Genomic DNA, 22619 nt, shown 5'->3' with positions numbered 1-22619 from the left:
CTTCAAAATAATAACACACATGCACCTGTATATACTACACCACTGAGAAGAGACAGAAGGGTGGAGAATGCAGGGGTGAGTATACAGCCAATCAGAAGAGTCAAAAGCTTATCTAAATTTAGTAAGTCAAAATATATAGGCATAGGCATGTTAATTAAAGTTATATTCAATGGGACTTTGTACATAAACTATATTTTGAGGTAACCTCTTTGACTGACATCTGGAGATATCTGTAAAGGACTCTGTGTGTATGTGAGTATACATATGTGTGAAAATATATGTACACATGCACATGTGAAGGTCAGAGGTTGGCATTAGCTATCTTTCTCAACCACCTTATTCTTATTCAGGGTTCCTCACTGAACCTGGATCTTATTGGTTTAGCTATACTAACTATCCAGCAAGCTGGGAAGATCTTCCTATCTCTACCTGCCCAGCCCAGACAGTACAAGTGTGCAAGGCTCCATGGGACTTGTTTACATGGATGCTGGAGACCAAACTCAGATCTCCCTGTTTATCCTGAGCCATGTTCCCAACACTGGACTTTTTGCCCATCCACTAAAGTACAGAGTCCGGGTGTGTAGAGTCGGGGTGGAAGTTGTGTTTGGCAAAAGTGATTGAGTTAGTGACTAGAAGGGAAAATGCAGAGGGACTTTGTGCTACTGCAACTACTTTATTTCTTGATGTGATTGCTGTTCACAAGGGTGGGTGCTTGTGGGCATGTTCGGAATATACATTGCTCAGCCACAGAGAGTTTAATAGAAGGCTGCCCCTGGGGAAGAGGACTGGGCAGCATGGAAGTGGAGCTTGAGTTCTGTTTTATTGGATTATATTCAACAATTGGTGTATATTTACTCTCAAAACCTTTCTCTAGTGTTCCCATGTATTGAGGATAAATTGAAAGGTCACAGAAATAGACTGCCCTCAGGCCCGAGAGGATTCTGGCTGAAGCTTTTCTGAGCTATGTTAGGACCCATGATAAAGCACTGCTTTCAGCAGTTGAGGCAACCTCAGAACTAGAGGCTAATCAGAAGAGCGATCCCTTACACAGAAAGACAGGCAGACACACACACACACACACACACACACACACACACACACACACAGTCCATACTCACAGGTCAAGTGCCTACCTGCACCTGGCTTTATAGTAAGAACTGAGAACACAAAGATTTGTAGGCTATTCTGGCAGAGGCTACCAATAAAGGTATGAGGTAGGCCACATGAGGACTAGAGATTGCCATGGGAAAAGGAACATATCCCCAGCTCTAGCAGGACAGGAGAGATAAGGTGTTTCCAGAGAGTGTAGTACCCACACTGCCAATCAAACAGAAAGGAGTCTACCAGGTAAACACAAAGGGAGCATAAGCACAGAATTACTCAAAGAATTGGCTCACGAGACTGTATAGGCTAACAAAGTCCACAATCTCTGAGGCAGTCTGGAAACCTCAGCGAGAGAAGCGGCTATGCCATGATCTTCAGATAGTTTCTTCTTTCTCACAGAAATCTCAGTTCTTCTCTCAAGGCCTGATTGGATTCAGCCCAACCACACATTCTCAAAAGGCGAGCTCCCTTGAAAGTCAATCTGTTGTAGATGTTAGCTTGATCTGCATAGTACTGCCTAGACCCCTGTCTCGCTGCATAACTAAATGCTGTGCTCTTGCCCAGAAGATACAAAAATCAACCATCGTCACTGGGATGGAGAGGAAGAAAGATGAATGTGCGTGACCGTGCAGGCCTTCCAGGCAGCTGTGCTGAGGGGGAGACAGGAGATTCACAAAGGTAGAGACAGGAGTGAGCGGATAAGAGAGAGGAGGTAAGGAGAGCTTTGCCATGCTGCAGAGCTTCATGTATGTGGCTACCCAAATCAGGCTGGCAATCAGAATCATCTGGAACCTCTGGATTCTCTGCCTATACCTTCTTTAAGACCGGACAAAGAAGATGAAATAGCAGCTTGTCTGATTAAAGAAGCCATTTTTTTTGTCCCCTGCCTGATGGTTAAGTTTAAGGCACTGGAAACCACTGAAGTGTTAAATGACAGGCTCCAAATTTATTGTCCTTTAAGTGTCTTCCTGGTTTAAGTGTTTGTCATTCTCACATGAAGCGGGTAACTTTTTCATGGTGGCTCCAAACTGCAGTGCCGGATAGAATGTGCCTGCAAAAGACTTGGCTGAGCTCCTCTCATTGTGTTTATCTTTGCAGACACAACCTAATTGGGATCAGCAGGGCCAGAGAGCTGGAGGCAGAAGGATGGGGTTCTCTGTCACTGTTGGCTTCATTTCCATGGAGATCCATTCATTCATCAAGCACTCATTCAGTATGTACAGAGTCGATCAGTCCACAGCAGGCTCGGGTGGGGGACAGAAAGACAATGGCAGAAGCCAGCTTACAATGTTGCAGACATGGATCTGAAACAGGTATATGAAAAGAGTGGAACACTGAGTTCTTTAAAGGCAATGTTTAAGACAAGCATGCGGCAAGATGGCACAGAAAGAAAGCACACATGTCAAAGACCTCAGCTTGTGTAACAAGGCAATGCACACAGAGTATCTCACACACACCTGGCACGTAACAGCACTAAATAAATGCCACTATCCGTTCTTCTCCAGAGCTTATTAATGCTAACACCCCTTTCGGTGGTCACATTCTTTAGGTCTTAGGATCAATTTTAGAAGTTAAAAGCATGCCTCGCTTCCAAAGCTTAGATTTTTATCAATATCCATTTAGTTTGACATAAGAATCAGGGCAATGGATGTCTGTCAGTGAGTTCCAAAATAGATATCAAAAATAAGGCTGACATAGTAAATAGAAATATGCTTGTGTGTGTGTGTGTGTGTGTGTGCATGCACATACATACACACACACATACACATACACACACACACACACACACACACACACACACACACACACACACACGCACTGATGGATATCTAGGCTGGTTCCATACTTTAGCTTTGGGGATAGCACAGCAGTAAGTACCCAGGCATAGCATGGGTGTCACGTGGCCCTTGCATCGTCAGTTCTTTGAGGAATTTCTGTATTGTTTTCTGTAAGGTTTAGATGAATTAAACTCACAGCAATGTGTAAGGGGGTCCCCTTTTGGCACATCCTGGAGAAACACCTATAACTTAGGACAACATTTATCAGTGACCTTTTAAATGTAGACTTTTTCATGCTCACCCAGAGAAACAATCGGAGTCCATCAGTACCTCCACTAGCAGCAGAGAAAGGTGTTATTCTCTTTTCCAAGCTCTCCTTCTGTGAGCTCTCGACATCTTGTGACATTCAACACTAGAGTCATCTCTTCATCCTCCCGTGTGGAGCTCGATAGGTGAAGTGCTCAGATTCATGTGGGTCTTAGATGTCACCTTTCAAAAGTAAACCTTTCAAAGGAAGTAGGCCTCAGGTCATCCCAAGGTGTTTTTAAGATGATAAGAAAATTTAAGAGCAGATGCAGTAGAACAGCTTAGCCCTATTGCAATAGCTCTGACCCCTGAACGTCACCCCAGCTCAGGCTTCTTCTCCCAGCTCTTAAGAAAGTCATTCTCAGGGCTGGGGATTTAGCTCAGTGGTAGAGCGCTTACCTAGGAAGCGCAAGGCCCTGGGTTCGGTCCCCAGCTCCAAAAAAAAGAACCAAAAAAAAAAAAAAAAAGAAAAAAAAGAAAGTCATTCTCAAAGCTGAGTTGCTGGGATGTTGTATAGCTAATGCTGTCCCTCTATATTTCTCCATCTTAGACTACATAGATCAATCCCTTCATCTCTCACCCTTAATTTCTACCACCACATGTGAAAACAATTTACTCCTCAACTATGGTAGACACTCTCAGCCAATTGGACTGCAGACCTGCTTGTGACCATGTTCACACTCACTCACCCTTCTGCATGGTGTGATCCATGGAGGATCCAACATAGTAAGTCAGAAGTCACAGAAAGCACCTGAGGGCCCAAGGACTGAACTGAGTACTTGTGAGTCAGAAATAATAAGTCAGCGAAAGTCCATCACTCACATATTGGAGAAACAATACAATAGTCAGTTCTTCATTGTTAATTCCTCCGATGAGGATGCACCTTGATCCATATATCTGTTCCTCCAGCATAATGAATGGAGTTTGCCAAGATATACCCAAGCTTTGATGTGACAACTAGAGGGGTCCAAGTCCCATTGGGATGCTAAGACAAGCCTCAACAGGAGCAACTGTGAAGCATGTTCTCTTTTCCAAGCTGTAGTTCCCTCAGGGAGCAGCATCCAAGGCCTGATCTCTAAGAGAGACCTGAAAGCACTTGCTTTGAAGACAGCCTGGATAACTGTGTTGATTAATATTGATCACCAGCATGATTGGATTAAGAATTACCTAAGGAGTGGGGCTGGGTAGATATATCAATCAGTAAAGTGCTTGTCATAAAGGTATAAGAACCTGAGATCCACCCCAGGATCCACAGAACAATCTGGTTGTGGTGGCATGCACTTGTAATTGGTAAGACCAATGTTCAATAAAGGACTGCCCCAAAACCCAAGGTGGATAGCTATTAAGGAAGAACACTCAACTCTGACTTTTGGCCTCCATACACATGTACACACGTGCATCTACGCAGACAAAAGTAATGCCTAAGTGATTAGTAAATCATTATTGCTGGGTATGTCTGTGAGAATGTTTGTAGAGGGCTTTGACCTAATAAGTGGATTTATTCCATAATAGATTTGTACAATGAAGGCATTATCAGAAAGTGATAAAAGGTTAGAAGCTGGCTTCAGTCTTGGGTCTAGTTGGGGTGGGAGGATCAGGTGGTGGAAGCATGTCCTTAGAGTCTATATCTTGACTTGTCTCCTTCCTAAATTTCTCTCTCTGTTCACAGCCACTGTGTTAGAAATAGCTCTCCTCTACCACATACACCACCATGAAGCTTGGCCCAAGAATCTGGGACAAGTAACTACAGGCTGAACCCTCTAAAACTAGGTCAAATTAAATTCTTCCATGCTTTATGTTAGGTGTCCTGCTCACCACCATAAAACATAACTAGCACCCTGGGGCTAGCTGTAGCTATGACCACCACAATGTTTAACTGGACTGTATTACAGGAAGAAGTTCTGAACTGGCTTTCTTCCCACATTCCAGGTTTTATCTTGACCTCACTTTAGATGACTGACATTTGAAGATGCATCTGAGGCCAGATTAAATGTGATTTAATAGTATAGCCTGTGTTTAGCATACTGGAGTTCCTCAGTTGACTTCCAGTGCCCCTCCTCAAATCTTGTAACTAAGAGACCACTCTTTTAGGCAAAAGGAATTCTAATAATGCCCATCATTCTTAAATGATGGCCAAAGTTGAAGCCGAAGTCGCTGCTAAGAACTGAGAAACTCAGTAGTCTTTATGTTGGTCTCATGGATATAGGGAGAAAAATCAGAGCTCTGGGCTCCCAATATAGACAGGGCTGTCAATGCCAGAAGTACAGGGGAAACATAGGCAGGACTGAAGTAGGTATTGGGCACCAATTTTCTACTCAAGGCTTCAGTAGGTCTTTGACAATGTAAGCTGGGCAGAAGAGAGTGACCAGGGGCTACAGAGATAAGCAGAGCTTCTGTAGGGAGTAGAGAGGAGATTAAATCTCAGCATCCCCCAAAGAGGAAGCTCCTTTCAGCTGAGGTACACAAAGAGCTGCCCCACAAAGGCCAATCCTTTCAGGGAGTAAACTCATTCTGAAGATTGGCTTCCATCTTCTGCCTCGGCACAGAAAGGATTAGTTGAAAGACATGAGTTGAAAATAGCTAGATTGACACAGAAAGATAGAAATGGAAAATGCAGAGATAAGCAAAATAAAAAAATTTACCCCACTAACAGAATAGCAAAAAAAAAATTACACATAATTATAGACATAGAAAAAATACTTGAGAAAAATCCAGCTCCAATTTTCTGAACAAATAAAAGGAAGAGTAGAGGGTGAAAAGAAGAGAGAACACTTCCTCCATGATGGGTAACAAAGCAAGAATGGCTGCCCTCATTGTTTTGATTAACTTTCTTTTAGGTGCTGTGAAAAATTATAATCAGGCACGATAAAGACATAACAAGTGGACAGACTGCAGAGGAAGGAATTCTTCAGTGACAGATGGCATGATGGTTGCTTTGGACTTTCTCCATCCACAGCCACACTGGAACCTGCTTGGTAATTCTTTCCTCCACATTCCAGACACCTGTTCTTGAGAGACTAGTTTAAACGCATCTCCCTGTTGATGTTTCCCCTGGTGATTCTGGCCTCAAATATTTCTCCCTTTCTCTTTCTTTTTTTTTTTTTTTCTTTTCTATTTTTCGGAGCTGGGGACCGAACCCAGGGCCTTGCGCTTGCTAGGCAAGCGCTCTACCACTGAGCTAAATCCCCAACCCCACCCTTTCTCTTTCTTTACTTTCATTGAGTTCAGTAAACATGAACTTAACTCCAAATGTGTACTGAACATTGGAAATCCCCATAGGATTTCGTCTACCTGGTTTTCTGTGGCATTTACTGCTAAAGTAAATAAACAAAGTATGGTTCCTTTATGGATGGCCAGGAACAGTAGACTGGATAGCCCAGAGACATGGGATAGAAACAAATATGACTGGGAAAAAAATCAATAAAACTATTCGTAGTAATGTTCCGATCTACTCATAGGTTATCATCAGAGGGGCTCGCTCCTTCTGTGGCAGATGAGAGCAGATTCAACGACCCACGGCCAGACAGTTTGCAGAGAGAGGGTCTAAATTGGGGGTCTCCATTGGATTCCGCCCCTTGGAGCTCAGAGAATCCCAAGGAAGAAGGAGAGAAAAGATTGTAGGAGTCAGAGTGGGTGGGGGATACTAGGAGAACGTGGCTCACTGAATCAACTAAGCAGGGCTCACACGGGTTCATAGAGACTGAAGCAGCAAGCACAGGGCATGCAAGGGTCCGCATCAGGCTCTTTGCATATATTGTGACTGTTAGCTTGGCACTCATAGTGGAAGCCGGTGTGTCTCTGACTCCTGCTCTAGCGACCTTTTCTCCTATTGGGCTGCTTCATCCAGCCTCAATATGACAGCTTTTGAGTTGTCTGTTAGCATCTTCTTCGGTTTGATTTGGTTTGGTTTGGTTCGGTTCGGTTCGGTTCGGTTTGCTTTGTTTTGCTTTGCTTTAGTTGTTGGCTCTTGGTGGCCTGCTCTTTTCTGAAGGAAAGTGGAAGGGGAGTGGATCTGGAGGAGAGAGAACTGGGAGGAATGGACAGAGAGGAAACTGTGGTCAGGATGTATTGTGAAAGAGAAGAATCTATTTTCAGTTATTTTTTTAAAAGACTATCAGACTTGAGCTTGCACTTTGTAAACGTCCTCAGTTCCGGCTCCACTTAAGCCTGTGCCCAGGTTATTCCTTCTTCTTAGCCACCTGAACTTCTGGTTCTTCCTGTTGTGATTTGTTTGTTGATGATTGATGGGTGGATTGATTGACTGACTGAATGATTATTTTGCACATGACCTTTAGAGAATGTGTAAGATCACTTTGTTCTTCATTTTTTTTTCCTTTGGTTTTCATTCTATTTAAGAAATAAGATATTGCGCGTGGCTAGTTGTCACCTCTGCTATTTAGGGCATCCTAAAGATCTACTGATGTCTCTCCTCAATTCTTTTTCATCTCTGTGTAGTTTCTAACAAGATTTATTGCAAAACTTAACAAATGTCTACTCACTACAGATACCAATCACGGACTGGGATGGGGGGGGAGAGAGAGAGAGAGAGAGAGAGAGAGAGAGAGAGAGAGAGAGAGAGATATTTCACTAAACCTAACTTGGCAAACCCATGGATAGGGTTACTCCTAGGAGGAGCATGGGCAACCTGCAGGCAACAGAGAGAGGGAAGGGGGAAAGAATAGGAGGAGAGGGAGGGGAGAGAGTGAGAGAGAGAGAGAGAGAGAGAGAGAGAGAGAGAGAGAGAGGAGGGAGAGGGAGAGGGAGAGGGAGACAGGGAGAGGGAGAGAGAAAGGGGGCAATTGTTAACCTCCTATATAACCTTGGAACAAAGCAGGACCCTGTGTGCAGCCTCATGAGCCCTCTCCAATTCCGTGACAGAATGTCTTTGAGCCCAGTATTGTGAGCTGCTCTGATTTTGGCTACGCCATGGTCCAGGGACAGAGTTCCTCAAAAGTATGGCTTTATCCTGATATAGATTCTTCCCTGTTAGTGGGCCATTAGACTGTTTGCAGGGTGATATTAGACATCACTGCAATCACTGTGATTGCATACACACTTTCCTCTCACATGAATGAATGAATATCCATCTGGAGTAGAAACCAAGGTCTGAAACCACTGTGTGAAGGAATGTGTCCATCATTTACTGCAATAGCTTCTGCCACTTTGGCCTCTGAAATTTCCCCAAAGGCAGGATCTTCATCAGATTCACATCAATATTCTGCCCCTTCCCCTTAGCCATTAGAGCTCATTATTTTTGATGATGGACTAAGGAGATTGTAGTTGTTGCAGAAATGTCTTGGATCGTTTCTCTGATGTGCCACATAATGGTCTGCTATACTGAACTGTTCACGAATACCTTGTCTAGACTTCTGTCTCTAGACCACAAATATTAAATCTTCTATTATGTGAATTATACACAGCAACTAGAGCATACACAGATATCCAATAAATGTTAGTGTTTGTTGAACCCGTGAGTGGCTGTGTTTTATGTTAATAGTACAAATAGGTTAGAGAAATAATCACTTTGATTATAGCCACACACTGTAAACATCGAGTAAGGATGGCACAGACCAATTACCGCGGTAAGGGCCCTAAGCAGGTAGACATGTTTCTCTAGCACAAGTGACACAGTAATGGTGGTCATTAACTGGGAGCACAAAATGACCATCTGGGTGCCATTCCTCCACAGTAGCAATCTGTTACCATCGAGAGATGGTGGAATTGCACTGAGGAGGGGAAAGTGGCTCTCCTCCACATTAATGGGGCTCTCAATGTTCCAGTGATATGCAAATGTGCCACATAAAACATTCCAAGGCAAGAACCCTGGAGAGGAAGAGAACCGAGTTTGCTTTCTGCCTTAATGATCTTAAGAAGCAGTGAATCAGAGCCGGCTGATGACTGACCTGTGTTATCCCCAGACAGGTAGGACTTGGAACTGTTATCCCGTCTTCAAAGTCATCTGCCAAACCAACCATCAGACCCTACCTCTTCCCAGTGATCCTTAGAAACCCCTGCCTCCAAGGGGAAATGAATCCCAATCATTAAGAAGGAGAAACGGCTTCTTCTCGTTTCCACGGTGTCCATCTCTTCCAAGATATTCTAATCATTTTCTCATTAGTCTCCTGCTCCATCTGCCCACCATTATTATTCTGTTTGTGTAACGTCACTCACCCAGCACCTTCAAGACTCCTTCCCGCCAGCATGCACAATACATTCCAATTATGTAATTATGCCATTGTAATCAAATCATTAAGATTCGCATTAAACCTGTATTAAAGTTCACACGGAAAAAAAAAATAGAAGCTCCAGTCACAGGCACCAAGGAGGAGAGAAACAGACATTCTTGTGATCACGGTTTGTTCTGAATGAGCCCACAACCACAGATTTAGGGTCTTGAGATGATTTTGTAGCCCCAAAGAGGCAGCTGATTTGTGAGTGTGAAAAACAGGTCTCCTCTATCCTCCGTCCTGTCCTCCGTCACCCACTGAGCGAGTCCCTTTATTACATAATGATGTAAGGAATAACTGGAAAGTGGCGGGGGCTAAATTGGGGGTGGGGTAATTAAATGGATACCACACCTATAAAGGAGAGAGAGAGAGAGAGAGAGAGAGAGAGAGAGAGAGAGAGAGAGAGAGAGAAGCAACCAGCAAGTGGGTCACACATAAGGCAGGCGCACACACAATCCACAAGCACTCCTTGGGCTTGGAAAAAAATAATACTGTACCTGTGAAGAATCTCAATTTGCTAACTGGCTTAAGTAGTATTTGATAGCTATGTAACCAATTTAGAAATCCAAAACCAGGCTGCCTGGAGTCAGTCTTTTCCCATTGGATACAGGGCTGCCAGCTGACCATCGTCAGCTGATGATGCCCTGAGTTGGGAGTGGGCTAGAGATCTGTACCTCTGGCTGTGCATTAGAAAGACATGGCAGCCCAGGTACCACACTAGGTCAATCCATCACTCTCAAGGCACGAAGCCTGGGCATTAGGATTTTAAGAGCCTCTGCAGTGTTTCTAATACGCATTCAAGGTTGCAACCCGTTGGTCCAGACCACCTGGGAATCTGGTAGAGAAGCAATTTTTCAGTCCTACCCACAAACATCCTGAATCAGAAATGCCACAGGGGTTGTCATCTGTTTATTTAGTTCTTCGGGTGATTCTTAAACACTCCCAAGTTTGAGGAGAATTAGGCCAGGCTACATCTCACTTGGGATGGTGAAGAGAAGGTCAAAGGATCCTTTGCTGTGGACCAGCCATGCTGTGGTCACTGAACCAGGTGATTTCTGAATATCATCGCATCGAATTTTTCAGCGTTCTCTTTATTTACATAATAAACCTATCTCGAAAGGGTCTTGCTAGGCCTTTAGATCTGTTTCCCATAGCGAGGCGGCTGCTATGTCTGACCTCAGTGGGATGCACTTAGTCCTGCTGTGACTTGGTGTTCCAGGATGGGCTGATAGCCACATGGGGGCGGGGGTTCCCCTTCTCCCCTTCTCTGAGAAAAGAAGAGGTGGTGGGAGGGTAGGACTAGGAGAAGAGGAGGGAGGAGAGTTTCAATCAAACTGTAAAGTGAATTAATTGATTAATTAATTAATTGCTATGCACTGGGAGTACAGTCAAAACTTCAGTCCTGAGTACTCTGGGAGGCTGAGGCAGGAGGACTGCCATGAGTTCGCAGTCAGCCTAGACTTCACAGTTGAACTGGAGCTACAGTGTAAGACACTGCACAGGTTTACACAAAGCAAACTGCTCCCGAGCTCACCGTGCACAGATCTTCCCCTGTTATTATGCCCTACGCAGTAGAGAATAACAAATATTTGCATAATATTTAGATTGTGTGAGTTATTATAAGTAATCTGGAGATGATTCAAAGTATACATGAGGATGTGCATAGGTAATGAACAAATATGCCATGCTATCCCAGGGACCTGAACAAACAGACATCCGTCCCGTGAAGGGTCTGAGCGCGAATCCCCTCACACATCTGACAGATGACTATCCACGCTGCATAAGACACGATGTCCTTCCTTCAAGGAGACCTACGGAAGCAATCACAATAGAGAAAGCCTGGGAATTGCCCCCACACGGTGAAAGTGCTTTACCTACAATGTTTCCCCACTGCAACATCCCGGGAAATAACAGGCGGAGTCCTTCTCCGTCCCACTTAAGGAACCTGTAGACTTAAAGAAGTTAATGAAGTCACCCAAGGTCAAACTGCTCACGAGAGGTAAAGCTGGGATTGAATCACAGACTTAATTGCTCAGCACTCCTGGGCTTTCCAACCTGTGGACCCAATTCCTACAAGGACAACCTCACAAGGACTGGAAAAGCCACACGTGCCCAAGCATTTCCGGCAGTCTTATTAACGCCCAGGTCTGGCATCCATGCCAACCGCTGTTTTTCAAAGTGTTTCCAGGGTATTGTCTTCAATGACATACTGAGTCCGTCATAATTTTTGTCACGTTTTTCTCTTAATGCGCTACATGTGTAATTACAGCTCTGTGGGAGGTCCACGCAATGCAAGGCTGTCAAAAAGAGTTCTTATTTAGAAACACTGGGAACCAGCACTATACCGGAGCACGCTAATGTACTTTCCAGTCATGAATAATGGATGGGTGAATCCTCATTAAAATAAAAGTGTATGTGTATTCCCAGTCCGTGGATACCAGTCTGAGAGCGATTGCGTTAAAAGTTAAACACTTTTACTTTGGGTGACCTCTTGATGACATTCTGATTAGTCGCATAAATATAGGTATCTTTGTGTTGAAATGCACTAAAAACCCATCAAAACCACCCACCTACTCTTAGAAGCCATGCAGATAACAAGACCTGTTTTATAAGACCTTTGTCTTCATCCAAAAATCTCTTTGAAGAAGCAGCCCAGGGTTCTCTGTACCCACAGTAGTTTTGTGTGGTCCTGATACAGCCTAAAAGCCCAGGATCCAAACTGCCCATCAGAGGACCACAGTCCTGATCCCAGTGGTTTATTCAGAAATGGGCATAGCCAGGCTGACCCAAAGCAAGTCTTTCTGAGCCTTCGAAAGGAGTCATGAGTCAAGACTTCTGGTTTTACAAGGAGGTTAACAAGGAGAAGAACACGGACTGACAGATTCTGTTTACCTTCCTCCCACCACTCAGAGAGTCTGCCTGAAATGAAGCCAGCATTCGGCAAAAACTAAAGCCAAGAAACAGAGCAATACACAAGGGCCTGGTGATGCTGTTTGAACCCTTGGGTCCAACACCACCTAAAGCCATTATGATGGCTAACTTTAACTGTCAACTTGACATAACCTATAATCACCTGAGAAGAGAGTCTCACTGGGGAATTATTTGGATTAGGTTTGCCTGTGGTCTTATGTATGTGGAGGGCATATCCATTCCCTAGGCAGCAGACCATGAGTTGGATGAAACTGGGCCGAGCAGGGTGAGGCATAAACATGCATGCATTCACTCTTTCTGCTCTTGACTGGATGTGACAGGCTGCTCTGTATTCCGGCCACCTTGACTTTCTCACAGTGATGGATCACAACCTGAGATTGTGAGCCAAATAAGTCCTTTCTCCCTCAAGTTGCTTTGTTTCTGAGGTAAACAGAGCCAGACAGACCTCTTGTACTTCCAGGCTAGGTAGTGCAGTACCTTCCCTGGACTGCTTCCTAACAGCTGGTTTGTAAATCAATACTAGATGTAAGATAGAGGCTAAGGGTGACCGATCTGCAGGCCTACACTGAATTGGCTGGATTAGGTGGACCAAAGTCAACTAAAGACTTTATCTTCAAGTGGATAATCCTGTGAGACGTTTGTTTGTTGTTTTGTGGATTTGTTAAGTTGGTTGTTTTTTGTTTTTTTGTTTTTGTTTTTTTAATTTGGCGACCAAACTCAGAGCTTTGATGCTAATCACCCGCTCTATTACTGGGTGATGCCGTAGCCCTGGGAATGCATCTTATGGGTTCTGCAGAACTGTGAAACAGTCAGACGCTGTACCTTGGTACTCAGTTTAGATAAACGTGTATCATCACATTGAAGCAGGTAATGTCGTTTCTGTACAGGCTTGCCAAACTGAAACAAGAAGTGAGGATAGAGGGGGGATAGTGGCCGGAAATCTAAGAAGGCTAAGAGTCAACCCAGTATGTTCCCAAAGCAGAACTTAGTGAGTAGAGATAGGAAAGTGATAGATAGAGGTGACTAAGAAAGAATGAGGACAAAGGGGTGATCCTAACAGGTCAGCCCCTTCCAACACCCACAGTTTGCAGCTCCAAAGATACAACTTCTCCCATAGTGGTAGCTCCAAGGTAGTGGGGAACATCACCACCCTGTTTCCTTGGCCTTGGCCACTGCTGGGGAAGACAAAATGGAACAGCTAAAGCCTGGGCTAGGAGTAGGCCTAAGACACTTGAGCCTGTTGCTAAGAGACGGCCACTATAAAAGCAGGGACAAATTTTGTGGACCGTGACTCCATAAGACCTCTGGCTTTGGTTAATATCCCTTGAAGGTTCTGGAAAGCTAACTGCCTGGTTAATTGATCATAGCTCAAGTCCTAAAAATAAAAGCCTGTGGTTGTTATATCCTAAGGTTGGCCCCAGTGCCCTAAAATTCCCTACAGCAGGAAGTGAATTAGGACAGTAAATACTGCTCCCAGGATAGATATACACTGTCCACCTCACACGCGACCGAGGAGAACAGTGGATAAGGGAGCTGTTCTGGGCAGAACAAGGTCAGCCCATATCGGTCAATGGGAACTGTTCACAACCAGAAAGATTTGATACATGATATTCATTAGTGCAGACAGTCTTCTCTCTTCTGGTCATGATTTTTAGTTTCCATAAAGAAGTTTCTTCTTATGGCTATAGTCTACTCTCTGCTTGGCATTTCCTTCCTGGTGCAATGAGGGTGATTAGATGTGTAATTTGACTGTGGGTTTTTATTTGGGGTTGGGGGCTTGGTTTATTTTCTGTTGCTATAACACAATAAGCGCCAAGAAGTAGATAATTTATAAAGAAACAGGGTTTATTTTGGCTCACATTTCTGGAGCATGGCAAGTCCAAAAAAAAAAATTGTGGTCACATCTGGTGTGGATTCCATGCTGCTTCAACGTGGGGTGTAAAGTGAAACGTGTGATCAGTGATCAGGACATGAAGAGGAGGCAACAGAAGAGGCACAGCCTGGTCCTGGAGAGAACCCTCGTCCTGATAATGTACTGGGTGTGAGGGGCATCTAAACTCGTTACCATGAGAAAGGCATTCGTCCTCAAGAATGAAATCATCATCATCAACATCATCGTCGTTGTCGTCATCGTGTGTGTGTGTGTGTGTGTGTGTGTGTGTGTGTGTGTGTGTGCGTGCGTGTGTGTGCTTTCCAGGAGTTAACATCGAGAAATCTTCCTTGGTCACTCTCCATCTTATCTTTGGAGACAAAGTCTCTCACCATAGCAGACTGGCCAGTGAGCTCCGTCCAGAGATTCGTCTGTTGCTTCCCCGCTCCATCAGCGTTGGAACTACGCACCCACATGCTGCCTTGCTCGGCCTTTAACACTTTCACATGGATGCTGGGATCTAAAATCAGGTCCTCACACCATCCGAGTCATCTCACAGGCCCCACCCCCTGAAATCACCTCCTAAAGGTCTGTCTTGCCAGAGTCTCCACACTGTGAGTCAAGCTCCCACTCGAGGTTTTGTGGAGCCTTCAAGCCACACATTTAAACCACAGTGGTTCGCACACAAAGGGGGTGATGCCACACACAGAGACAACGGGAGAGAAGACTATAGATTAGGACAGAGCTCATATATTTTTTTTCCAATGGAATCTATAATACATTATTTCTCTCTTTAAAAAATTTTTTCAGAAAAGCGATACTTGGAAACGGTTCCCCCTTTCACAGCAAAATGTAGGATGTATTGATCTGCAGGGTGCCCATATGTCACATACTTTAGAGTGTAGTTTAGGAACCAGGCTTACATAGGAACTGAATCTTTTTACCTTCCCTCCCACACCAAAGGAAGCCACTTTTCTTAGAATGATATATGTGATTTTTTTCCTTTTTTTTCATTACCTTTCCACATGTTCATAAATAACATGTAATATTGATTTGTATGTTTTAATTTACATTAATGGTATGCTACACTTATCCATTGGAAACTTGGCTTCCCCACTCAGAATCATGTTTTTAAGATTTATATACTTGGATATGTTCAGTCATTTTAATGACTTGGTAGTATTCTAGTATGTGAATAAATCACACTTTATACTATTACCATTCAGACTTTGTAAATTATCATTATAATCTGTTTTGGCAACATAGACAATGGGCATCCTTGGGAATCATCTTATAGTCGTGTAAGAGAATTTTCTAGAGCATGTACCTATGTGTGCACTTGCTAGCTGTGGCATCTGCTCATGTCCTGATGTGCCAGCTACTGCCAGATTGCTCTCAAGTGCAAGTTTACTATTTTGCACTCCTGCTTGCAAATGAGAATCCCTCTCTATGATGTCTCCTGGCCCTGGTGCCTGATGGTTTGATTCACGGGGTTTGTCGGTTTCTCACTGTAAGCTCCTCTTCCTCTGGAGTATCAGGACTCTGGAATCCCGAGAGCCCTGGATTGTAAAGGAACTCCTGCTGAGAAGTTTTATATTTGTGTGTTCTGGAGCCTGTAGGCTTTCAATGGTCCTTGACCAGGTTATGATAAATTCTCAGCTTGGATCTCTCACACCAGACAAGTAATATAAGTTTGGCATACATCCTTCTATGTACTTCAGGCCTGGGAATTTGATTTCTCACCTGATATTTTTTATCCTATGAGTTTAAAAGATAGAGAGTTTTATGTCCTAAAACTCTCAAGAAATAGCCAGTGGGTGCCATTTTCCAGTTTGCTTTTTATGAGCAGAGCAGTCTTTGAGATCTTAAGCTTCATGCAGTCATCAATGATCACATGGCTACATATTTGTGTTTACAGAGTAGGCTCACCCCATATCCCAAATCGAATTAAAACACACTAAGAGATTAATGTTGGCTACTCTTTTTTAAGGCAGGTTCTATTACTGAACATAGAGCTTCCTAATGACCCCCTGGCCAGCAAACCCCAGAGATCCCCATGTCCTCTTCCCTAGTGCAGAAAGTCAGGCATGCAATGCCACACCTAGCTTTTCATGTAGGGCTGGGTATACAAACTCAGGTCCCCATCTTTACGTGGCAAACATGTTACTTTTGTTTTTAATTGGGAGGATGTTCAATGCTGGTCAAAAGTAAAGACTGTCTTCTTTCTTCTTTCTACCTTGTTTCTTCCTTTCTTCCTCTCCCGCCTCTGCTTTAATAGGCAGAGAAAGAGGAACACTTTAGGTTTAAGACATCAGAAGGAAGACTAATCTGTTGAACTCAGTCCAAAAGTATATACTCCTTAAATAATTCTTCTGCTTCTACTAATGAAAAAGAAGGAACTGGGGTAGAATCAGCCACGGAGAGAACTAGGGAAGTGGCCAATGGGCACAGGTACAGCCAGTGAGTTCCAGGGATCAAAGCAATCAGCGGTCTTGGGTATTAGCAATCAGACTAATGGGTATTAGGACGGTGACAAAATCTAACTTGGAGAAATGTGAGCCAGTCAGTATTTGGACTGAGCAAAATACTACTTTCCAAGCACTGGAGTAACTTCCTGCTTCCTCAAGCCAGAGTACAAAAACAGTCCCTACTCACTTTTGCTGTGTTGTTGTTAGTAGCATATGTGGATTAAAGGATGAGGAAGAATTGATGGTCGTCTCCCGGGCCTGGGCTAGCGTACATGAACTGATCCTAGACAGTTGGTTCAATCTTTGGTCACCAGTCAGGCCATCCACACCTGGACATCCACTTCTGATTAACTGCTCCCTCATGGTGCTCCCAAGCTCAGCCTTGAGGTTTGGCAGGCCTCCACTAAATCATGGCTGACTGGGAGATTAACTCCTTCCTGTCTGCCTCCCTATCACCCACCATGTGTCTCACACAGCTCCATAAGCACCCAGATTTCCAGAAGAAGATGCCACATGTTTAAGGCATCTAGCTTAAGAGATGCTAAAACGCTATTGGACCAGCCCAAGTCAGCCTGGTTATCACCTGGTGTGGAGAGCTACAGACCGAATGGAAGGAAGGGGTTACTATTGCTCATAAGATCCCCTCAGAAGCCTAGGATTCTAAGCTACTAGAGAAGCCTGAAGCAGAAGTCTCTCTGACAGCTGTCAGGGGCCTCTGCTACGTCTAAAGTACCACATTTTAGCCCTCCACCTTGTTCATTCGATTGTTTTTGTTTTGTTTGCGCAGGTAAAACTCTTCCATATCCGAGTCACTCTTCTGAGGCAGACACAGTGGCCCAGGTGAGAAGTTTAACTGTACCACACTTGGCACCTGACATTTTCCACCATCCTTTCCTCTCCGCGATTCTCCTCAGACCCCAGATTGGCACTGGCTGAGTCATGAGTGGTAAGAACCTAGAGCAGCTTTTTGTCACGTGTACCTATGGCTCAGGGTCTCACCTACTATTCGGGCATCTCTCTAGCCCCAGATCCCACTGACAAAGAGGCAAGACTTCCTTGGCCCCATTGTCCTCATGGAAGACTGTCTGGATGAGCAACACTTCTTATTCCTCTCCAGCATATCTCTTTTCTGAGTTTTGTTGACGTCCAGATTTCCCTCCCCAACTTCTTTCTACACAGGACCACCCTTCCTTCTAAACCAGCTGACAAAGAACAAACCGAACTCATGGTGTAAACTCCTGTGAGAACTACTCTAATGTCACTTCTACATGAAAACACGTGATGCACAGAAAATAATATTAATGGCTCTAATCACAGCAGTGTTAATTAGATATCAAGCAGCAGCAGCAAAACCGCCTTGTGGTTTCTTCAGTATTAGTTAAAACAAGGCTAAAACGGGTCGTTAAAATTAATTTAAATGCAAATATTAAGTAATATTACTGATGTTACTTGGATGCAACAAAATCTCATTAAAAAGCAGGACTTTGCTAGCTAAAATGTGGGGAACGCTCAGTGGGTTACCTCCTTTAAGTTATCGTCACATTAAACCTCAATATGGTTGGGAAGAAAGGATTTACCCCCATTAATTCACCTTGAGCAGGCTGAGCAGGTGAACTGGAGGGAGGGGAGACTCCTGACGCTACTGAATGGAGGCACCGACAAGCAAGCGCCCACGCCACGGAGACCGCAGGCTAGCCTTGTTTCAACAGCACCGAGATTGGGAGTTCTGCCAAGAACGAAACAAACTATCCTGCAGCTGTTATCTCATTTGTATGAGTAATATGAAAAACGCTGCACAATTTAATATGCCATCTAATACTTTTATTCTTATCTCACTAGCAGGGCAGGTGGTGGCATACATGTTTGAAAAGCCGGTACAGATTGGAACAGGGGAGGGCCCCCAAGAAACCATGCTAGCTGCTATTTGAGCTGAGTAAAATGAGATGGGCTCCGATATTATTTTATAAAGGCAATCTCACTTGTATCTTTGCCAGTGAGATCTTAATCACAGCCAGCAAGGAGACTGGATACCCTTTCCCGGTTATCTGGGTACACAATGAGGCCATCGGCAGCACGGAGAGAATGACTATCTGTTATTGCACGTTGGGAGAGACCAACAAGAACATTATCGGGGCGTTGGGAACCAAACGTGTGCGGCGCAGAGTGATAAAAAGAGGGAGGAGACGACTCATCGCTAAGGATGTGAAGAGGATGCCACTTGCAGGGGGAAGAGATGGGTGGCGTGGTGGAAAATGGCTTCGAATTCTGGAAACTGACTAGAAGGCTCTCTAGCGGCCTAACTGTTGGCTTGGGAGTACAGAGAAATAAATAAGAGGGTCGGGATGAGAGGGAGAGTCTGGGAGAGAAAGCGATTGTCTCAACCCCTCTGACCTTAAGAGGAATGTGGTTAAATCAATCTTTCATGATTCTGTCCGCCTGAAGATGAAGTACAACAGCCCTCAGACTACCAACGGACACAAATAATAGTTTATTTCCCCCGTTCTCAGTCTTATCTTTTGTTTTCTTCCCTACAATCAAGACTTCACATAATCCTTTAACAAACAAGACTGTTAAGACATAAAACAAAAACAGAAAGCACAAATTCTTCAAGATCCTAGCAAGAGGCTAACTACCATCCCAGGGAACACTGACCCCAAAGGACCAGGTCTATGACTCACAAGAACATCACTGTCACGCTAAAGACCACTAACTCCACGACGGCATTTCTGTCCCTTTGACTTATGGCTGCTCTTTACTGTGGCTGGAAATTTTGCTTTGGTTTTCTTCTGTGAAGTCTGAAGTCAGAAATGTTTTGGTTTGAGAATGGTTTGGGTTTTCCTGAGACAGAATCGTTGACTCTATAGTCCAAACTAACCTGGAAATCGCAGTGCAGTCCAAGCTGGACTCGAACTCACAGTAGTTTCTTAGCTGGGACTGCAGCTGTGAACACCACAGCAGGCTTTCACGTCTAAAGGGCCTATGCACACCCTCTCTCTCTTTTCTTCTTCCATTTCTTTTCTTTCTCCCTTCTCCTCAACCCACCTTATAGGTAATTTCTCTTGTACTTCAATTAAATAATTGGTCATAAATATACGACGACAATCTGACAAAGCAGAAATGCATTAAATATCCAATCAATAGCTTCCCCCTGCTCTCAAACTCACCCCTCCTCCAACATAACCAGGGTCAGTAGCTTGAGGTATTTGTCTTCATAACTTCTCCTGGATATCAACAATATACAATTCATTTCCTTTGTAATGTAGATGCTTTCAAGCCAGTAATATAAACCCAAGTAATTCTTTTTAAGTGGATTTATAATATCTTCCTATTCTCTACTACAATGCACTGTTACTCAATCACCCTGAAGTGATGGGCACAGCACATGCAGTCCAACTACCACTCACTACAACTGCTACCTTATGTAGTCCTACATAGAGGTCAGCATCTTTATTACTTTGATTATCAGATTAAAGGATATGTAGTATATATGCATGTATGTACGTACATATATATATATATATATATATATACATATATATAATACTTCTCCCCAATGGATAACCACTCACATGTCTACAAACAGTAGACAAAGGCGCATCCCCACACCTATATAAGCCTTGACAGTCTTCCTTGCTTTGCTTTGCCATTCCAAGATACCATTGCATTTACTCAATTTGCATTTTCCTGACTCCAACAGGGCTATCCATCTTTTCAAGTTTCTTCTTCTCATTTTTGCATGCACAGGTGTGGCTTTTGTCTTTGTATTCTTTTTGAATGACTATGAGCCCTTCTTTTACTCTTTATAGATATTGAGTTTGTGTTTGTGTGGTGTGTGTGTGTGTGTGTGTGTGTGTGTGTGAGAGAGAGAGAGAGAGAGAGAGAGAGAGAGAGAGAGCACATATGCATGTGTGCATGTGTGTGTTTGTTCCCCCATTTCTTGCCTATTGATTGGGAAGCACAATATTGCACTTTTATCCATTGTGTGAGTTATGAGTATTTCTTCCAATCTTCGCCTTTAGGTTTTATTTATAGTAGCATGCAACATTTAAAATTTTAAATAATTATTTCATTAAATATGTCAATATTTTCCTCTTGAAGTTATGATGCTCTGTGGCTTGTTTTAGAAAGCCTTCCCTACCTCGTGGATATACATCATTCTAATACTGTATAAGTTCTCTTTCTTTGAGACAGGGTCATACTATGCAGCCCTGGAAGCCTCAAGTTCAAGATCAGCCTCCCAGGTGCTGGATTTACAAACAGCACCCCATACCCAGCCCTTCCACAGTCTCAGTTTCACTTTACCAAACTCCACAAATTGGAGAAATTGATAGACCTCCCCAGGTCCTGTATCATAGTTGCTAATTATTATCACAAAAGTCATATCAGGAACAGCTAATTTTCATAATCCAGTGACCAGATGGGGTAAATAGATTTCCTGCAGGCTCAATGGTTTCTGCTTCATCTAATTACAACTTAAGGGTTCTTTGATTGGTACTTGAAGCTCAAAAAGTTTCTCCAAAGGTAATTTAATCACCCTGTGAATGAACTGAGTATATTTCATTATACAGATGGGTGAGATGTAAACTACTAATTGCATGTAGGCTATATTTATAGGAGTTGGATTTTGATCATTAATTTCTTCTTATTTGCTCTTGGTTACATTTCTAGTTGGTTAAAGGCTTCTTGAAACCCATCCATCCATCCATCCATCTAGCCAGTGAACATATGTTTGCTGAAGTACATGTGCCTGGGAAAGGCCCTGAGGGGAGTCAGCCATAAAGCAGATGTCAGATACAGCCCTATGGCCTGAGTTGACTGAGGTCCGAGTTTTATAATGTTAATGATTCTTCTTATACTTTCACCAAAGATTGTATACTTTATTTTCTGATCTCTCTCTCTCTCTCTCTCTCTCTCTCTCTCTCTCTCTCTCTCTGTGTGTGTGTGTGTGTGTGTGTGTGTGTGTGTGTGTGCGCGCGCGCGCGCACGCGTGCATCTTCAGAGTATGAAGAGTGGTTTCAGTAAATCTCCAGAAGTAAGTTAAATTACCCGATAAAGTAACTGAGTTCTAACAAAGCTTCCAACAAACTAGAGCTGAGGCACCTTGCCAATGCCTGTGCTGTCTACTGAGTTGCCCCTTAGACCAACTTGGGTGATGAGGCCATTTTTGGTGATTAATCTTTCTTGTCAATTTGCCTATATTTGTAGTCACTTATGTGACACTATATGTGTCAGTTAGGAGACACATCTCCTGGTGTGTCTGAGGGTAATTCCAGAAAAATTAGCAGATGAAGGAAGACCCACCTTGGATGCTACTGACCCCATTCCATAGGCTGGGGTCCTGAGCTGAATAGGAAGAGGAAAAACAGCACTAGCATCCACCACTCTTACGCTTCCTATCTACAGATGCAAGGTGACTCGGTGCCTTGTGGTCACCACAGCTGGAGCATCTCTCACTACCATGCCACCTTGATGGACCGTGTCCCCTAAAACTGTGAGCCAAAATCAACCTCTCCTTCCTGCAGTTGCTTTTTGCCAGATACTTTTTCACAGCAATAAAATATATATATATAAGTAATACACCATGACCATGCAACTCAAGGCTGTGCCATTCATTCTTTTGATACTGGGCTCCAGTGGATCTGGTTTGTCACTCAGCAACCTTCCAAAATCCGCTGCTCTCTCCACCTCAAAAAGATGCTGAGGACACCATGTGGCATCTCCTCTGCCCGTCCTCATATGCTCACAGATACCCCACTGTGTTGTGCAGATACTGAGGACTTGGTAATAGAGATGTTCCACTAAGTCTCCTGCACAGACCATAGCTCCTCTCTGGTTTCAATCCAGGACAGGAAACACAGTGGTTCACAACCAGAACTGGTGCCAACCCCCATGGGATAGTGTGGCCATTTGTAGACATGTTATTTGGTTGTCGCAG

This window comes from Rattus norvegicus, chromosome 8 (assembly GCF_021556685.1).
Source record: "Rattus norvegicus strain SHRSP/BbbUtx chromosome 8, alternate assembly SHRSP_T2T, whole genome shotgun sequence".
In the NCBI taxonomy this organism is placed as follows: Eukaryota; Metazoa; Chordata; class Mammalia; order Rodentia; family Muridae; genus Rattus; species Rattus norvegicus.
The sequence above is the reverse complement of the archived record's forward strand: the minus strand, read 5'-3'. Positions refer to the sequence as shown.